Consider the following 21,883-nt stretch of genomic DNA (forward strand, 5'->3'; position numbering starts at 1 on the left):
TACTTTTTACTTTCAATTCTATACTTATCTATTTTTATCTAGCACACTCTCAGGAGCAAAACAGAAAAAAGCATTTCATATAAAAGTATTCTGTATTTTTGTAAGACAACTAATAAAGAAACTTGAAACTTCTCTGGTCTACCGACCACCGCCACCAAGCCTCTTCAACTCATCCAGAACGTGGCTGCCCATTAAGATCTCCAACCTACCAAAATCAGCCCATGTTACCCCACTTCTCAGGGACCTGCACTGGCTCCCCATCGCTGCACGAATCCGCTTCAAGGTCCTCGACCTGGCATATCGCGCGGCGAAGGGAACGGCTCCCGCCTACCTCCGGGAGGGTCGTCAAAGAGAAGCCGCCTATTCTCGGTCCTCGCTCCACAATGGTGGAATGAACTTCCCACCACAGTCAGGACAGCCGAATCCCGACCAATCTTTTGTTGTCGACTAAAAACACACTTCTTCAATCAATATCTGAAATGAAAAAAACCACACAAATGTCTTATGTCTATGCACTCAATACTGCAGCACCCAAGTTTCAGCACTGTTTGATCATTGTTACTCAGCTGAAAGAGTTGTACCCTTCCTTCTGACTTGTCGTACAGAACGAAGGTTATTCTATAACCCTAGTTATATGAGTAATAGCGAGCATTTTGCTCTATTGGAACTGTCCCTTTAATCATATTCTATAATGAAAACTTTCACCACGTGTACGCACCAGCCCACCTGCCTGACCACTCCGACATCCGCTCCTATATAAGCGGGGTCATGGCCATACTACAGCTCCTTCCCCAGTCTTTCACAGCCAAAACTGAAGACCGTGGGGTCCTCAGTGAGTCAGAGCAAAGCGCTCGCTATTACTCATATAACTACGGTTATAGAATAACCTTAGTTATATTTCGTATATAGCTTATGCTTTGCTCTATTGGAACACAAGAGCTGAGCAGAGCGGAAGCCCGACATGTACCCGCTGAGGTCCCCTACAACCATCAGAATACCGGGGGGATCCGGGCCCCCCCTAGCGAGGTACGGGAGGGAGATCAGACCCTGACTGTGCGAAGAGGGTTTAGCGCCTCAAACGCACAGGGTGAGCAGACCGTGGGACTTACCTTTGTTTAGAAGGGCCCACGACTACTCGGACGCGCATCCCACACGCCACCAGGGAACGGACGTGAAGCAAAACCCCCGTCACAGCCCCCAACATCGCGGGGTCGGGGTAAAAAAAGAAAAACCTGTGGCAAGGCCGTAGCAGCGGGGCGCAGAGGAGGTCCCAGCCCCAGGCCACCCCGGGAGCTAGGACCCCTGAAAAAAGGGGCCTGGTGAGGTCAACGAGGCCGCGGCATCGAGACCCCACCAGACGGTCACTGGTGACACCACCCCCCACATCGCCAGCGTATCGGACAGGGCCTAAACCAGGTGAAGGCCCTTCTCCCCTTGGCACGCCGCTCCGAAGCATTCCCAAGAGGCTTCCCCCCCACAATATCATGGGGCCAGCCGGCTCGCCGGGGAGACAACCCTCCAAGGAGGTTGATCCCGCAATCCAGGCCGACATGTCCCAAGAGCAGAACTCGACCTGCGCCCGGAGCACTGTGGACTAGACAGGCGCCTAAGGGGCTTACTGTAAGAACAGTATCCCGGCGGAAAGGGTGTTTCGGTATGCTGTGCACCATGTCACGATCTCCACGAACCCTGACCCCGCCAATTTATTAATCCCGCAGGGTCGAGGGTCAGAGAAAGAGTTTGACACAATTGGCAGAGACGTCATTTTTTTTTGATCCACTTTTTCTCCCATTTTCTATATTTTCTCCCATCCCAATTTTCGTATCATCCAATTCAACCATCCCCTGTCACGAACGCTGTTTCTTGCCTCCCACAAGCCGGCTGCAATGTGGACTAAGTCATACATAGCACAAGTCCCCTCCGGTACTTGAGGTAACAGCAGTCGCATCTTTTCACCTGCGCAGCTCGATCTCTCAGTGGCGAGGAGTAACGCGTGGGAGGCTCACGCTGCCCCCGACACTTCCTGATTCTACTGCGCAGGCGCACCAACCGACCTGTAGGAGTCGCTGTCCACAACGCCCGATCCCCACCCATCAGTTTCCCATCCCCTAATACGGCCAATGTGTATTAGTACGGACGACCAGCTAAACTGAAAGCAAATGTGGAGCGCTGGGCTCGAACAGGCAAGCCCAGCGTCTCCAGATTTCGTGGCGAGCGCCTTGCCCACTACGCCACGTAGCCGCCCTAATTGGCAGAGACGTCATGAAGATGCGGGGGCATACTCTCGGGCAGCCGGGGTCAGACCCGGGCTCAACCTGAGTCGACTCTGCTACCAACACACCGGGGAGACAACCACCCCCCTATGTTTACCTTAACAGGAGGTGATTGCTCCCTTAACCCACTTAGGCTGCAGTTACACTATGGCCAGTTTTTGTTTAGTTTTCAGGGTCAGTTTCGCTTTTCAGAACGCAACGTAATGGCAGGCAAGTTGGACATCGTTTTTTGCCTCCTGAGCACAGTGATGTATATACATGTAGTACAATGCCAAAGCAGTAGGTGGCAGTAGGTGGCGATGTAGTTCAAACATGAAGGCGATTTTCAACCAATCAGAAAAGTTGAATGTGCCAATACACTTCCTGCTAAAAATCAACAATCCACCATCTTTAAATGCCTCGCGTGAGCCATTTAGCCAACGTAGCATTTATTTTTCAGCAAAGAAAGTGCAATAAAAGTGCAATAAACAAAACGGATACATTCACTGTGTGTTCTGCCTCTCATTTGTTGATGAAACAAAACTAACATCAACACAATTGACCACCAAGAGCGGAGTTTAGTCTCACAAAAAGATCGTCGCCGATTTTGTTAGCTTACGTGCTAACGTGATTGGGATATGCCAGTATAACAGTATAGCATTGTGGCTAGCAGCGAAGTTTGTTAGCTTACGTGCTAATGTGATTGGGATATGCCATTATAACAGTATAGCATTGTGGCTAGCAGCTTGGTAACGTTAATGCTAGCAGAATGAATGGATGTAAACTTTATTTAACAGATTGCAGAATGGGTACAATACAATACGGCTCAATACAAACTATTGTTAAGGGAATGCAGACTGTTGTAGCTTGGACTGGGCTCCTTATAACAATAACTTGACAACACATGGTAGCCGCAGCTACTTGGGACAGCTCTGCTGTAAACACTGGAAATAACCGTGCAGGTCTCTACTGCGCATGGGCGTTGAGCAACAACGGCTCCGTATCCGGCTCACGCAGATTACATGGCACCATTGTCGGCGAGTTTTGGCGAGTATCCAAAACGGAAACACCTTTTCAGCGTTGCCAGTAGGACAACGTGTTTTCCTGCCAAAACGGCGTTTCTTTTTAACTTGGACAGCAAACGTAATCATTCAGCAACAAAAACGTTGCTGTATTCCCCAGTGTAACCATGGCCTAAGAAACCCCAGAAACATAACTGCGCGTATACACAGGCTATACAATGCAGTTCAAGCGTTTCAGGTTTAAAAAGGGTTAACCCAGGCCAACAGGTCATTGAGGGCAAGGCCCAACCTGGGCCTGGCGGACCGGGACCTACACAGGGATGCATAGAGGAGTTGACAGAAGCAGCCTCCCCGACAGCCCCCTCCCATCCCCGGTTTAGCAGGGAGGGGAGGGGTGAAAACAAATGGAGAAGGACCAACCCCCTAACATCGCGCAAAAGGTACGACACAGTATGGACCAATGCACGCCACTGTTAAGGGCAACTCGTGGTGGCATCTAGATGACACACACAGTCATGACATCAACCCCTGTGACGTCCGGCCCGACCTGGCATTTCCCCCCCGGAAAAGCACAGAGTCCTTCGGGGTACCAGAACCTGTCTGCGCCCCGGTGGACAACGGGTTAACTGATCCGGTCCGGCGCGACCAGGACCAGTCCCGTGCCCTAGTCACGCCGCCGCCCCCAGTCCTAAGAGGGGGGTAGGTACGCGTGTCGATCCAAAACATCACAGAGGGTGCCACCAAGACGGTCAGTACGCGAACGCACTACTCCTGGTGGCCCACCCAACGGGCGTGAGACCCCCCTGCCAATGTTTTGATCTACTCCGCCATCTCCCCCCGGAGATGTACGTGAGCCGTCGAGTCTAACCTAGTGCACTGGCGCTCGGGTAGAGACAAAAATCTCCTTCCCAGCCGACCGCATAAAAAACGCTGTTTCTATGATATTGTCCAACTCTTAATTTCCAATACCGATATCAACCGATACCGATATATGCAGGGTTCCCCCCCCCAAAAAAACGGAATAATTTCAGGTAATTAACATTACATATCTCTTGTTGTGGAATTAACACAACATTATGCATACTTTTGACAATAAATAAAATCTGAATTTGTTCTTACTTGCTTGCCTGGGTAAATAAAGGTTATAGAAATGTAAAAAAAATAAACGATACCGATATTTTCCGATATCACATTTTAATGCCGATATCGGCCGATAATATCGGTAGACCGATAATATCGGACATCCCTAATATCCAATCATTGAAAAACACCCTGGGCCAGCGCTGATCGGTCTCATAAGACCATACGCTGATTCATAAAACAGCGTATGCTCGCAAAGAACCCGAGAACAGTGATGGCGAATTTCTAACAAGAAAGAGCCTCACAACGTTTCCCCTTGCTGTCTGGGACGAGCAGCAGGGAGCCGGTCTACAAAAGACACAGACACAGGTCCTCACATGACGAGCCTGGTAATAACAACCGCGTCAATTCTGCTCTTTATGTAAGAGGGGAAGACAGCGGTTTTCCCAGAGAGACCTCAAAGTGAGTAAACAATTGAAAAAGGTTCATGTAACACATTGGACTAAGACTATCTGAGGAGGAGGCTCTGAAACTCTGAGGAGGCTCCCTCACTGAGAGGGAGGTTCTGAAACTCCCTGAGGAGGAGGCTCTGACCCAATATACACTACTGGTAGGGAGCAGAGTATATCACCTATCCTTTACAATGACAGTGGTCTGCAGCACAGGCCCTGTAACTCACGGACATGTCTCTTGGCCAGCAAGAAAAAGCACCTGTGACATTTTCAAATGGCCGCGGGAAACCCGTGTCCCACCTATCCTGATTTGGTGTGGGAGACAGGAATCCCCAGCCCTGTGACGAGAGAGAGAACACCCTTGACAGGGAGACTGATAGGTAGAAAGGCACAACCTCTCTGCCAATCAGTTTCGTAAGGATATAACTATATCCGGGAGGGGGGACGTTTATTTTATCCACCCCCTCACCACCTCACCCCTGATACGATGCCAAAAGAAAGCAGAGTCGTGACGCCAGTTGCATGGCGCACCAGATGAAAGCACATACTTACCTGTAGAGTAAAAGCTTTACATCATGTACGCCAGCCACAGCTGATAACCTCGTTTGTGTAAAAAACTGGCTTTATCCACGGCTCTGGCTTATGTGTGAAAACTTGCCACTTATTTTTTTGTGATTACCCTTAAGCAAAGAAAAAATATCAAGCTAAAGAGAGGGACTCAAGGCCCTTGGTCATATGCCACTATGTACAACTCTGTAAGCTAACACCCAGACCAGTTGTGGACTCAATGCTACGTTTACCTAAACGTTACATGAAACACACACACAACTTCTCATCATACAATAAAAAACCCAGTTCACTTTTACTCGCGTAAGAAGAACGCTGTCTTTAAGTAGAGAGAAGGACATAAGCCTTGGCCAAGTGCTAGAACTACAAGCCTTGCTAAGCTATACACAATAGCGACCAACACAATTTTCAAAGAAAACTGCACAACACTCCCAAGCAAGAAACGCAACCCCAGCATTTGTAGCTGTGAGTTCACATAGCACACGTCGTATCCCCCAAAATGCAGTGAAGTAACACACGTTTTGTTAAACAAAAACATTGTTATTAACCAAAAACATTCGGGGGGGGGGAGAAGAGTGGGGCATAGTGTAATGTCCTACCTGACCCCCGGACGCAGGATGATTGGCTGCAACAAATGGCTGGTCCACCATGTTGACGAGGCCTCTTGCTGGCGGGGCCAGAAGTGGCGACGACTGGAGCCTCGCTCCGGCGTTTCGCCCACATCCTGCGGCCGGTCATGGTGCAGGCCGACGACATCTTCTGCCAGAGATGACGCCGAGTCAGAGTGCTCAGGGCCCGCTACTTCCCCACGGCTAACGCCAACGGTTTAGCACAAGCTAACAGCTAACTCCAGGCTGACGGTTAGCACCAAGCTAACGTTTCTAGCCTTTCATAGGCCCACCGTCGGCTCCGACCAACGGCCAGCTGCCGGCTAATCAGCTAGCTCTTACCGACCTACCGATAGCTACAGGCTAACGCAGCAGAAAGGTAACGGCTTAGCACTCACAGGCCCACTGTTTAGCTAACGGCTACTACTGAAGCTGTGTAATGTGAGGAATAGTGTGCAGGCCTGATCACTTCAGACAGCCTACTGTCTCTTCTTTATCCCAAACTTCTTTCTTCAAAAAAAGGGGGGGACAACACCCGTCTCTCTCACAAGACGGCATTACCAGAGATATACAGCAGCGTCGGCAGCAAGCTCCGTTTCATGCGGGCTGCTGCCGCCTTGAGTTCGGGCTAAAAAACACGCAAACTTGCACCCCTCACGCCGGGAGGATACACTCACTGTCTCCATAGGATAGGTGGGAGCCAGCATCCGGCGCGGCTAGCAGAGGGCATCCCTCCTCAGAGACTTGGGACTCGAACCCAGACTCGACTTGGGGCTCCCAGGAAAAACAAAGCCTCTATTTCCGTGGGGCTTCAAACAGGAACCCCTCGTCCCCTCCATCCCGCGATGGAAAGGCAACGGAGGAATCCCCGCTTGGATCCGGCTGTCCTGCGGGGCCACAAGCCTGCGCAGCCGACACCGCACAACTGACACACCTGAGGCTCGCGTCGCGAGACACCACCCACCAGCCCGTTGGTCCAGCTGCACAGCCGGAGCACAACGCCGGCGGGGGAACTGCTTAGCGACGCGCGCCCCAAATGCGAAGCGCCGGTGGAGGTCAGAATGGATCATCATCCTCTAGACTCTCCGGTGGTGACGACATTGTCCTTTCTTTCTCCCGTAAATTAGTGAGAGAGGGAGAAACAAAAGACAACGCCAACACAGCTCCTATAACTAAATTAACTACTTTAGCACTAAACTTGAAGCGGTGCTATACACGGACTTCATGGCGGTGAAAGTAGGGAAGGAACTGTAGTATGGCCATGACCCCGCTTATATAGGAGCGGATGTGGGAGTGGTCAGGCAGGTGGGCTGGTGCGTACACATGGTGAAAGTTTTCATTATAGAATATGATTAAAGGGACAGTTCCAATAGAGCAAAGCGTAAGCTATATACGAAATATAACTTGTAAGTCACTTTGGAGGAGCTGGAGGAGGAGGAGCTGGTGGAGGAGCTCCAAAAGACAACAAAGTGTTTTATTAATTCTCAGTTTTTACTGCTGTGACTTGGGCTGCAATTCTTGTATGAAAGGTGCTCTACAAATAAAGTATATTATTATTATTATTATTATTATTATTATTATTATTATTATTATTATTATTATTATTATTATTATTATTATTATTATTATTATTATTAAAGGAGCTCCCGTCTTATACGGAGCTACTGAGAAATCTTGATCCCGAAGTTAGACTGGCTGGCTGTCATACCAAACAGTCCTTGTCCCAATGACACAATGCAGGCAGCTTACTGGGAAAATGATATTTATTTGCTTCACCGTGCAAACAGAATATCCTTGTTTTTGTTCCTTAAACTGATTAAATGATAATGAATATGATACCTAATTGGATACAAACATTTCGACCTGAGACCTGCGTCGTACGCGCGGTCAAAAACCATTGCCCTTTTCGGGGTCCAAACTCCTCCTCCTACAGGTTTACCTGACGCTTAAATAAAAGAAGCGCCACCTTCTGGTCACATAAATCCACTGCACATTAATCCATTTTGGCCGTTACAATTATTATTATTATTATTATTATTATTATTATTATTATTATTATTATTATTATTATTATTATTATTATTATTATTATTATTATTATTATTATTATTATTATTATTATTATTATTATTATTATTATTATTATTATTATTATTATTATTATTATTCATATCAGATTCTGAGCACACAGGGATGCCAGAGGAGGTCCATAAGACCACCCTAACAGCCATGCATAAGAGAGAGGCGAAAGGAAAGGAGCACAGGGTACAACATGTACCCAACAAAGGGTCTCCCTAACGCCCAACCCTGTGACACCCGGGCCGACCCGGCATTTTTCCCCCCGAAAAAAGCACAAGTCCCTCAGGGTACCAGAACAGAAGATCTGCGTCCCCGGCGGACAACGGGTTAACTGACCTGGACCAGCGTGACCAGACTCAGTCCCGTATTTCATTTTACAGACATTTCACATTAATTTCTACTCGTCATTTCCTCTTTTTCTGCTCCGTAAGATAAAATAAGATAAGATAACATAACATAACATATTCCTTTATTGATCCCCTTGGGGAAATGTGGGCGTCATAGCAGCATGGGGGAGGGGAAGTACAGGTATGGGCAGGGTAATAGAAGAAAGACATAAATATAGGCAATAAAATGTAATCTGAAAAAGAAACAATATAATTAACTCTGAATATAAAAATATGAGGAAAAATAAACAGTGTAAACAAAGGTGTAGAATAGATGAGGGTCCTATCGGTTAAATGCTTTCACACATACATCTCTGTATATGAAAATAATCTGTGTTCTAGGAGAAAACAGAATCTCCATCAGTCATCATCATAAACATCGCCATAAACACATTTAGTCAAATACCAAGACGTTACAGGAATTTCTCCCAGTGCCAACAGTGCAGAGACATAGCAACTCGAACTAACTGCCAGTTCTTATTTGTACACACTTTGCAAATAAGCATAGTTATTTATTTAGTTGAATTCTCCAGGAGGCAGACCATTAAATTAGCTAAATAAAAGGACTTAGCTTACCTCATATTAGCTTACCTCATATTAGCTTACCCCATATTAGCTTACCTCATATTAGCTTACCTCATATTAGCTTACCTCATATTAGCTTACCTCATATTAGCTTACCCCATATTAGCTTACCTCATATTAGCTTACCTCATATTAGCTTACCTCATATTAGCTTACCCCATATTAGCTTACCCCATATTAGCTTACTGTACCTTGTGGTGACTGACTTATCACGCACAATGATGCAGACATTCACTGGACTTTAGGAGCGGAGTGAGGGCTCCTTTAAGACTCGGGATTCTGGGAAATGGGGGGTGTGTGTTATTGTGTACATATGTCAGCTGTCAGCTGGCTGCTGTCACTACTACTACGACTAACGTCAACGTCTCTGCACTCTATGCATGTATGTAAATGTATGTTGGGAAAGTAAAGGAAAGAACTCGACCACCGTCTGCTGTTTCATCCTTCTTGCACTCCCACATTGGTGACCCTAAGTACGTGAGTTAGATTACATCATGGACGGAGAAGCAAACGTTATCTACACCGCAGCAATTAAGTTGCCCGACTTCTGGCATCACAACCCCCAACCCTGGTTTCAACATATTGAAGCCCAGTTCGAGTGGAGAGGAATATCCCAGGATGTTACGAAATACTATCATCATGTGGTTGGATGCCCCAATGGAGGCCCGTGCTATGGGGCTGCTGGAAGCTCCACCGCACCACCGCTTACAACCCACAGGGCAACGGCTTGTGCGAACGATTTCACCGCTCTATGAAGACTGCTCTGCGGGCCAGCCTTTACGGACGGCAACTGGGTCGACCGGCTTTCCTGGGTCCCGCTTGGCCTTTGCTCTGCCCCCAAAGAAGACCTTCAGTCCTCGGCTGCTGAGCTGGTCGGTTACCTCATCTCGGACTGTGCTCAGGCCAGGGACCCCAGTCCCAACTTCCCACCACTGCCTCCCTCAGTCCTTCATGCCATAGGGATCTGCAGTCAGCCGGGTATGTCTTCATTCGCCATGACAGCCACCGTACCCCTCTGCAGCCCCCTTACGATGGCCCTTTTCGCGTCCTGGAGGCGGGGCCTAAGAACTTCGTGGTGGACATAGGGGGAAGGTCAGAGCGGGTATCGGTCGACCATCTCAAGCCTGCCCATTTGGACCTAGACAGACCAGTTGAACTGGCCCGGCCCCCACGGCGTGGACGACCCCCTGCCCGGCCCCTGCCAACTGATTTCCCCTCTCGTCACCTCATATCCCCTGAGTCCCCCCCCCCCCCCCCCCCCCCCCACACGCCCCAATCCCCACCTCTACCCTTGCACGGGTTATACAGAGTCGTTTCGGGCACCTGATCCGCCCCCCGCCGCGTTGACTGTGGATTCTTTTTTGGGGGGTTATGGTGAATTCCATGCTGCTATGATGCCCAAATTTCCCAAAGGGATAAATCGTATCCTAATATCCAACACAACAGACACACACACACACACACACACACACATCCATTCACAAATGTCTAACAGACAATTAAAAAGTAACCACGGACATGTTGAATGTTATGTGTACCGGAAGCTAGAATAAGTCAATGTTTTTCCATATTTTAAAGGTGCTATAGACAACATTCATCCACTAGATGTCACACTAGAGCAGCAGGATGTCAGACCAAACCTTTCAACAAGCAGCACGTTTATCCAACCAGGTGGCCTGTAACTGTTCCGCAACAGTAAGTGACTTCCGGGGTAGGCCTGATTGGCCCCGACAGGCACGTGACGCGGCAAACTCAGGACGCGCAACGAGGCTGCTGAGAGCTGTCGCGCGGAAATAGGCTGTCTATTGCCATTCTCTAACACAAACTCTAACCTTAACCAGCTCCTTAACAGCGCCTAAACTTAACCGTTCTAACCTTAACCAACTCCGAAACAATGCCTAACCTTAACCTTAACCTTAACCATGCCTAACCTTAACCATAGAAAGAATATTGCCATTCTCTAAGACAAACTCTAACCTTAACCAGCTCCTTAACAGCGCCTAAACTTAACCGTTCTAACCTTAACCAACTCCGAAACAATGCCTAACCTTAACCTTAACCATGCCTAACCTTAACCGGCGAAAGAATACACGTTAAAAAAAAAAGATTTGATGGGATTCAAACTAGTCAACAACGGACCGCAGGATCGCAGGACCGCTGCTCTGCCAGGTGAGCTGAAGCGCCGAATGAAAGTCGTGGCGTATTTGGACGGTTACGTAATTCCGCAAGCTCTGCCGCTCGGCTCCGCGGAGCGTGCCGCGCGGCAGAGAAAGTTGCGCGTCACGTGCCTGTCGGGGCCAATCAGGCCTACCCCGGAAGTAACTTACTGTTGCGGATAAGCTATAAGCAACCAGGTGCGTTCCACGTGGGGAGATCCGTCAACATCTTTTAACACGATAAATTCATTAGACTTTTTTGGGGGGAAAAAGCAAAACAATACTTTTATTCTGCACCTTTCTAAAAAGATTTTTTTAACGATTACAATTATAAGCTGCATCTATAGCAACTTTAAAAGATAAACCAAATATCACCATGCACTTACAGACCTGTTCGCTGTATACAAACATACCGTGTACGAGCCAGTCAGCAATACCAACTGAGTCACGTGACTAAGTTGCCCCCAACCTGCGTGAGCTGCTGTGCCAAAAGAATACGACGGGGCTCTATGTAGGAACCATGGCACTCCCCTGACTAAAAGTTGTTTCAAATGAAAATGGCTGGATGTCATTTTGCCAAATCAGCATGGCTGTGAGTGTGAGTCTTTCACCTTTTACATATCTAGCTTTGGCATGGATTGATTGTTTAGATCGCTAGCATGGCTAACAAATGCAAATATATTGTAGTCTGCATAGGCGGCGGGTGAGCTGGACATTAGGGTAGGCTATAGATGGGATGGGACACATTTTTCCTTTTTCTTTTTTGCTTGCACGCAAACGGTGCACGCAAACGGTGCTGTCCAGGTTCTGATTTCATACAATACACACACCCACTAGGCTACTACAGCGAGCCCCACTCATTTCATATAGTGCAAATTAATTGTTCAAATGAAGACATCCAATATGATTAACGATAGGTTATGAATATAACCATAGTTCTATGAATGCTAGTGACGCTCAGCGTCATATTGCACATATCTCGCTCCAGTGTATATGCACTGAATACATTTCTAAATGTACCTTTACATACCAACATCCGTCTGACCACACCCCCATCTGCTACCTATATAAGCAGGGGTGGGGCCACACACTCATCTCCTTCCCAAAAGATTTCACAACAATGAAAGATCCAAGGGCCGCAGTGGTGTCTAGACCAGTGGCGTCGTTAGCCCTGGGCTTCCGGGGCTCCAGCCCCGGATGTTTTTCTCCTAGCCCCGGATCTAAAAAAAAAAAAAAAAAAAAAAATTGTTTACATTTTTTCTTTTTTTAACTTTTTTTTTTTTTTTTTATGTCAGCATCCCCATTGTCTGTGCTGAATGTTTGTTAGTGTTTGGTATTTTTTGTTGGTTTTTAGTACTTTTAAACATTTTTAGTAAGTAGTTTTCATTTGATCCTATAATTCTTTCATTCACCGATTTGTGGACTTTTTTTTTTGTGTCCTGAAAGGCGCCTTATAAATCAAATGCATTATTATTATTATTATTATTATCATCCAGGAGGGAAAAGACACTTTGGATAGTAGGGACTGCATCTCTGCCTGTCCTGACCAGGAAACACTTTGCAACTGTGATCTCCTCTGGCAATAGTTGGATATTGTAATGTGTGGCGAGGGGTTGCAGCAATTCCACTGAGAGAAACTGGTCTGAGGCTGGATAACATGCCTGTATGCCTCTCATAAATTGTTATCCAACTCATGAGAACCTGCTCTCAAGCTCTTGCAGCATTCTGTCGACGACTGGATAGAACAGTCTCTGTCTCAGCTGATCTCCTGAGCTGAGGTCTGAGCTTGTGCCACAAGATGACTCAACTACATACTCGTCCATCCTTTTCTGCTTCCTCCTTTGGCTGGTAGTATGTTCCTCAATCCAAAGGCCATTACATATGGCCTTTGTCCTGTCATACATGTCCACTGCCATCTCTGATGTGCGATAACCTTTGAGTGTGTCCTGCACTGTGCTTTTAAATAGTACAGATATTGAAGATGTGCACTTTAACGCAGCAGCACCTGGAGCCATCCATACCCATGTCCTATAATAAGCTTTAATCGAACCTCGGATAGTCCGGTTGGTTTGGGGTGGTGTGAAAGCTCATTCACTCTTGCAAGTGAACCCTGCTGCGGTTCATTTGTGATGTGAATGCAAAGCGGACCAAAGGCAGGAAAAGACTCAAAAATCGAATCTTTTTTTAATGAGAAGACTGAAACATATGTATATAATGAAACACACAATAGTTTTTTTTTCGATTGCCTAAGCATGATTTTGAAAACGGCGCCCGGTGTTTCAAAACACACAATTAGCACAACCACACACACAATTATCAGAACACCTCAGATCCTTTGCTAAATTAAACACTTGTCAAAACCATACACTAATTTTGTTACCATATGAAACACACGTTACATAATGACTTAATTCTGTTTGAACCAGTTACACACACTGCTGTGCTTAACCTAAAACACATTTAGCAATTCTACTTCTCAGTGATTAGAGTACTGTAAGTGAAGTACGCAGATAATGTGCAAATATACAATAAATTCACCAAACACTACACAAGACCAATGCTGTAGACTGATGAAAATATAATTTATTTATCTACATATACCCAAATCAATGATGCAGACTGATGAAAAAAATAACATTTTCTCTCCATATAACCAAATCAGTCAACATTTCAACATGGAGAATCACAACAATACATGTCCCAGTTTTCATGCTACTATGTGCATAACACTGTAAGCTCAGCAAATATCAGACAAACATAAAATACTGTATCCAGTACAGGTTAAAATTACAGTAACACAATTTTTTTTTGAAAAAATGTAAACAGAAAATACTAGACATTATCTCTTTGCCTAGCTGGACCTGGCAAGATAATTTTTTGTTGTGATTCTCCATGTTGACTGATTTGGGAAAATGGGAGAAAATTTATATTTTCATCAGTCTGCATCATTGGTTGTCTTGTGTAGTGTTTGGTGAATGTATTGTATATTTTCATGTTCTCTGTGTACAGTACTTCACTCTCCTTCCATTTTGGTTGAAGACAGGTGAACTCACCTGCTGCATTTTTATAGTGCTTAAACCTGATTGTGTATCTACAATTAACTGTGTTTTTATTTTGTTATTGGTGTATATGTGTATGTATGTACAGTATATGTATATATATTATATGTATATATATGTGTATATATGTATATTTGTACTCCTGTTGGGGCTTCTTGGACCAGATCAATGTTTTATCTGGCTAAATAAATAAATAAATAAGAAACTGATGATTTGGTCCTGTTAACTTTGAATTTTCTAGGGACTGCCCATATCCCTCTCATGGACCTGGACCTCACTTTGAGAACCTCTAATGATTCTAGTTATTCAGTATTCATCTCTAATTAATCTAAAATGTTTTCTAACCCTAAAAACGCCCCTGGTCTAGACGCTGAGCGTCACTAGCATTCATAGAACTATGGTTATATTCATAACCTATCGTTCTATATCATGCTAGCTTCCGCTCAGCGTCATATTGCACAACAGGAGCTGAGCGGGAGCTAAAAGCTCGACAAATGTACCCCGCTGAGGCCCCCCACAACCATCAGACCGGGGAGGACCGAGCCCCCCGACCCTCCCTAATGGAGGACACCCTCCCTATTGGAGGACGGGAGGGAGACGGATCCGACCGTGCGAAGAGAAACTCGAGCAACTCAACGCACAGGGTGAGCAGACCGTGGCTTGACCCCACGACTACGCACACGCACAACCCGCATGCCACCAGGGAACGAATGGAAGGAACAAACCTTGTTACCGCCCCCAAAATCACGGGGTCAAGAGCAAACTCAACCCCGTGGCAAGGCCGTAGAAGCGGAGCGCGAAGGAAGACCCAGACCCAGAAGGGACTGGATCCCCCCGGAAAAAGGGGGCCCGGAGAGGTCAACGACGCCACAGCATCAAGACCTCACCAGGCGGTCACTAGTGACACCGCCCCCAACATCGCCAGCGTATTCGGACAGGGCCCATCCAAGAGCGGGCCCCTCCCCCCACTAGCACGCCGCCTGGCACACTGACCCTGGCACACTCAGGCAGTCAGCATGGCTGTAACTCAAAGCACTCAAGAGGCTACACTACAGCGGGAGCAGGCAGCGCACCGGGGGGACGACCTCCAGAAGGGGTCGATCCCTCAATCCAGGCAGCAGGCATTTGACCCGAGCCTGGAGCACTGCGGACAAGACAGGCGCCAAAGGGGTCAACTGAAAACAGCACCCCCGGCGGAAGGGGCGTATGCTGGCATTGTTGCGCACCATGACAAAGTCTCCACCAAAAAACCCCGACCCAGAGGGGCCGAGGCAGAGAAGGCTGACACGATTGGCAGACGTCATGAACGTGCAGGGGCACACTCAACCGGGTAACCCGGGAGTTGACTCTGCTCCAACACACCAGGGAATCAACCACCCTCTTGGTACCACATGCAGTGGTTGTTCCTATAACCCCTCAAGAAAAAACTCCAAAATACACCTGCGGGTATACACTGGCTATACCGCAGTACAAGTGTTTCAGTTTTCAAAAAGGGGTTATTCCAGGCCTATGGGTCGACGAAACACAACTTCAGACCGGGCCCGGCGGCCCGGGAAGCACACAGGGATGCCAGAGGAGGTCCATAAGACCACCCTAACAGCCATGCATAAGAGAGAGGCGAAAGGAAAGGAGCACAGGGTACAACATGTACCCAACAAAGGGTCTCCCTAATGCCCAACCCTGTGACACCCGGGCCGACCCGGCATTTTTCCCCCCGAAAAAAGCACAAGTCCCTCAGGGTACCAGAACAGAAGATCTGCGTCCCCGGCGGACAACGGGTTAACTGACCTGGACCAGCGTGACCAGACTCAGTCCCGTGCCCTAATCACGCCGACATCCCCACTCCAAGAGAGGGGGTAGGTACGCGTGTCGATCTAAAACATGAAAAGAGGGCGCCACCCAGACGGTCCCATTCGTACCACGCTCAGTGGCCCACCCCAAGGGCGTGAGACCCCTCTACCTATGTTTTGATCTATTCCGTTAACATCTCCCAGATATAAACGAGAATTCGTCGAGACATAGTAACAGTCGCTCGGAAGAGAAAACCTCCATCCCAGTTGCCCTATAAAAACGCCGTTTTAATAACGAGCAACCAAGGCGTACCAGCCCCATGCGTGATTCTTATCAGAAACACCCCGAGCCAGCACTATGTACGCGTCGAGACCCAAACACATCAATGGATAGTCTAACAAGACAACAGACATTGTTCCTCCAAGTCGCCTGGGAGAACGACATGGAGCCGTCGTGCTTCATGTTCTTTCCTCTTTTTATTAAAAAAGAAAGAAACACAGACTGACATGAATCCCACGTGACGCGGCTGAGGGTAAATTTTTCATTTTAACATCCCGCCACCCTCGCCACAGGGAGGAGACGGGAATCCCCAGAGAGACTTCCCATGCGAGCTGTATAGATTGAAAAGAAATATTGCAACATTGAGCTATGTAACACTTGAGTTAGGGCTCTCTGAGGAGGAGGCACTGAACCAATACACACTCAATAATCGAATTGAATCGAATACACATACAATAGAGCAGAACTCCTTTTTGAAGTTCTACTCACCTTGACAATCTGAGGAGGAGGCTCTGAAACTCTGAGGAGGCTCCCTCACTGGGAAGGAGGGTCCGAACTCACAGAAGGCACTTCTCCCTGAGGAGGAGCTTTGTGAGGAGGAGCTCTGACAACTCCCTGAAACAGATCCATAACATGGAACCTGAACAACTCACGGAAGTCTTACCAATAGAAACGCGCTCAGTGCCGTACTCTATGGCGGGGGAATTTCCGCGGTGCACATGCCCAAATTTTCAGGCCGTGGGACCAGGAAACTCCCCCCCCCCCCCCCCCCTACCCTGTAACGTGCCGAACAGCACGTGACAGGAACCCTGAAGGACAGGGGGTTTTAACCCCTGACCAATCAGAAAAGGGGAGGAAAGGTTTACCAGTTCACCCCTTTACGACCCCTCACCCCTGATACGATGTAATGACAAAGTAGAGCATGACCCAGTCATAGCATGCTACATGAAGCATCTAACAGCTTCACATAGCTCCTGTGCTAACCTGCTATCTGAGTTTTACTAAGGAAAAAACACAGAACAGAGAGGGCCCCTTTAAGAGCCCCGGTCCAGACTTACACATGTGCTTATGTGGGCCAAACCTAACCCAGTTGTAGATCACAACGACACACACAACCCTTCATCACAACAAAAAATGGCAAAAGTACACTCTTACTACAGAGGAACGCCGTTTTTCATAACGAGAGAGACATAAATCCTTGATTACGTATTGGCCACAGGCCTTGCTAAGCACATATGATAAGTGACCAAACAACCTTTTCTTTAGGAAAAGAATAGTTTCTCAAGCGGAAGCACAACCCCAGCAACTTAAGCTGAGGGTTACATCGTATCCCCACAAACACAGTGACACAATATATTGTAAACAAACATGTCTGAGAGGAGGGGGGGAAGCCCCAGGGAAACCGGGGGGGTCACCCCTCCTACCTTATCCTTGATACGACCAGGTTGAACAGGTACCCCTGTTAATATGTGAACATGCTGTTCATTGTCATCACAGGCTGAGAAAAAGATTCATTTTTCAATCACATGTCACTAAGCATAGCTTCACAGGTTAATTAACCCTCTTAGTTGTGAGTTCACCCACGTTACAAACGTTACATGAACACACATGTTCTCATCACAACTAACCAGTTCATTTTTACTAGAGCTGGGCCGTTAACGGCGTTAACGTGCTGCGTTAACGCTATACTATTATCGCGCGATAATATAATTAACGCATTAATCTAAATTTTTTTTTTTTTTTTTTTTTTTTTTATTTACCCAGGGTAGGTTCGCTGAGCACAGATGCTTTTTTTCAGGAACGCCCTGCTTCACATTCACACAGTTCCATTCACACCTGGGAGCTGCCCAGTACAACCACAGTTGACACCATTGGCCACTGAGCAACTCCACTGGAGCAAGTTTGAAATGATTCTTCCTGTTTTGCTCCTGAGAGTGTGCTAGATACTGTACTGTACTGGTAATATTATTTATTTGTGTTAACTTCTGAATAAAACAACTTATTAAACACAAGTACATCTTATTGAACATTATTTTGATATTTCATTACCAATTATCATAGCAAAACAGCTTTTTCAAACAGTCTGTAATGCATTTTGGAAACGGGAGATGGGCTCATGGTGTAATGGGCCACCTGGCCTGAGAAACATAAGGAGGAAAGAAAAAGTAAGGACTTACTTCTGGTCATTATTTGGGTAGAACACACATATTTTGAATGCCTTCGGCAGGTTTTTCTTTTTTTTTTGAGCCATTTTAATCTAGATTAATCTAGATTAAATCCAGGATTGCAGATAGATTAATCTAGATTAAAAAAATTAATCTATGCCCACCTCTAATTTTTACACATGTAAAATACAACGCCGATTTTCTATGGAGAGAGAAGCTATACCAGTGACAAGACAATTCACACACAACACGCGTCGTATCCTCAATGTATTGCAGCAACACACGTTTTGGAAACACCGTTATTACAAAACATTTAGAAGGGAAGAAAAGAAGAAGTGTTTAAAGTCCGGTCAGGACTCCTACCTTCACCCTGAGCGCAGGCCGAGAGGACTGCAACACTGGTCAACGGGACACCGAGACGAACCCGGCATCTCCTGCGTTGGTGACGAGGGTAATGTCCGCTACGCCACCCAGCTGCCGTTCTCCATGTTGACGAAGTCCTCGCTGGCATGGCAACCGGGTGTAGGGTCGACTAACATCCTCTGTCAAAGATGACGTCGTAGTCAGAGTGTTTAAGGCATGTTATAGTCACAGTAACGTTCAATAGTGTAGCATTAAGCTAACAGCTGCCCGACTGATAGCAACAAGCTAACGTTTCCTAGCCTAGTGAACACAACAAGATAGCGCCGCAGCTAACAGCTGACTGGCTAACAACAGTAGGCCACAAACTAGCATGCCAGCTAAGCAGCTATCACCTCCTGAACTGTACACAACGACATAATAAGCCACACTTCAGACAGGCCGCCGCCTGAGTCCCTCCCCATCCTAAGAGGGAAGAGAAAAAGAATGTCAACACAGTTTTCAACGGTGATTTACCAGACATGCAGCGGAGTCTGCACAATTCCTGTATGGGCTGCAGCCGACTTGAGCATGGAACTTCCGATAATGAAGATCCATGCCCACTTTTCCTCGTGCTTTAGGGTGTACTTCCACATTCATGTGAAAGATGGGGCCTGCACGGGACAGAGAAGCATCCGCTTGTCCAGAGAATCCCGGGTTCAACCAGGTCTCGGTCGCGGCCCACTAGGTTGACCATCATGGGCGTCAGACCAAGATCCTCCGTCCGCCGCTTAAGAAGCCGAGCAGAGGACCCCAATCTGGGGCCGGCCTTCGTAAAATTGTCAGCTAACCCCCATAGCATTAACAGACAACTAGTGCTCGCAAGCAAAACAGTACTCACCCAGCTCGGAAGCAACCGGTTTCTCACAACAGCCGGTGCCTCCCACAGTCCAGCTGTATGACCGGAGGTTCAATACCTATCCAGCCGCAGCAAGGAGGACTGCAGGTGGGGAGTATATCAGCGGCGCGAGCCCCTAATACGAAAAAGCCGGTGGAGGTCAGAATGATCATCATCTTCCAGACACTCCAGTGACGAAGACAATATCGCCGTATTTTCTCGAAAATAGTGAGAGAGAAAATAAAGATATAATGTCAACGTATCTCCTTGTTCTGTTTTCCTCTCTTCCTTTCCTAATTCAAGTGGTGGTATACAGGCACTTGTTTGTGGTGAAGTTTGAGAAGGAGATGAGTGTGTGGCCCCACCCCTGCTTATATAGGTAGCAGATGGGGGTGTGGTCAGACGGATGTTGGTATGTAAAGGTACATTTTGAAATTTATTCAGTGCATATACACTGGAGCGAGATATGTGCAATATGACGCTGAGCGGAAGCTAGCATGATATAGAACCATTGTCTTACCTTAATGCAACAAAAAATAATTGACGTTTTGTGCATCAATGATCAATACACACAATTATTAAGGGGATGCAGACCAGAGAAAGACTTTCGTCTTGTTTACATCAGGGTCCCCCATTTTCAATTCATAATGACATTTATGACATACACAACATACAGATATACAAATCTAATCTAGTCAGCTAATCTAATCTAACCATGACATACATGACATTCAGATATAGAGTACTGTTACATTTGTGACATACAAGATATGCAAATATACAGTACTGTTAACAGAGATCCTAACAGTAAATATATACATACGAGGGGGAGGGAAATGTACATTAGGGGGGTCGGTCGGTGGGAGGGTGTTCTGACATTTACGGGGGCCAGTTTCGAATTGCAGCCTCCTGAAGGTGCTCTTTGAGAGCGGTTTTGAATGTGGGTAGGGATTCACATTTTTTTATGGCTGTGGGTAGGGCATTCCACATTGATGTGGCATAATTGCGAAACGTGTTTAGTCCCTTATTTGAAACAAATCTGGCTTGCACATGATTTGTGGAACTCCCTCTGGTGTTATGGTCGTGGTATTCACTGAGCTTTGGAAAGTACCCCGACATGTACATGGGTATCTTAGTGGTGTAGTGTATCTTGTAGACCAGGCCCATTGCAAGTTGCTGTACTCTGTCATCTACTCTAAGCCATGCTAGGTTGTCAAAATGGGCAGGGGTGAGGTGGGTTCTAGGAGTAAGGTCAAGCAGTAGTCTGACCAGTTTGTTTTGTGATGTTTGTAATCTTGTTTTAGTGCATTTGAGGTACTTTGGTACCATGAGGTGCAAGCATAGTCGTTGTACCCTTGAATGAGTGCTCCTGCCAGAGTCTTCAGGGTATTCTCGTTTACCAGAGAGGAGATCCGGTACAAGAATCTTGTTCGTTGGTTGACTTTTTTGATTACATTGTTTGCCATTTTTTCACAGGAAAGACTTGCCTTTAAGAAGAACCCCAGGTATGTAATTTCATCTTTCCTTGTGACAATAATTGTCACCCACTGTAACAGAGAAGCCGTTTGTCTTGCTGAGTTTGTTATTTAATCCGAAGAGAATGGACTCTGTTTTACCTATGTGTAATGATAGTTTGTTATCTGCAAGCCAGGTGCAGATTCTGCAGAGTTCTGAGCTGAGGGATTTTTCAACTTGCAACTTGTTCTTGTCAGAGACCAGCAGGGCTGAGTCATCCGTGAACAGGAACAAGTTGCAGTCATAAGCTGACGACATGTCATTTGCATAAATTTGGAACAGTAACAGTCCTAGTATGCTTCCTTGTGGAACACCACAGCTTACTGGGAAGGGGGGGGGGTAGTGTACCGTTTACCTCCACCGTCTGTTCTCTCCCCTCCAGGTAGGATTGCATCCAGCTCACTGATAAACTATCAAAACCTATTGCTTTTAGCTTGTCAATCAAAATGGAGCCTTTTGTAGGTCCAGCATGACCATGCCGCAGTATTTGGCCGAGTCCACTTCTTGTTTGATGTGGTCGTTCAAATAGAGAAGGCATGTGTCAGTGGAGTGGGATGTTCTGAAGCCAGATTGGAATTCGTAGTTTTATTTTTTTCCACAAGGTACTTTTCAACCTGTTCGTAGACAATTTTTTCCATAACTTTCTAGAT

The sequence above is a fragment of the Notolepis coatsorum genome (genome assembly GCF_963971535.1).
Source record: "Notolepis coatsorum genome assembly, chromosome: 4".
NCBI lineage: Eukaryota > Metazoa > Chordata > Actinopteri > Aulopiformes > Paralepididae > Notolepis > Notolepis coatsorum.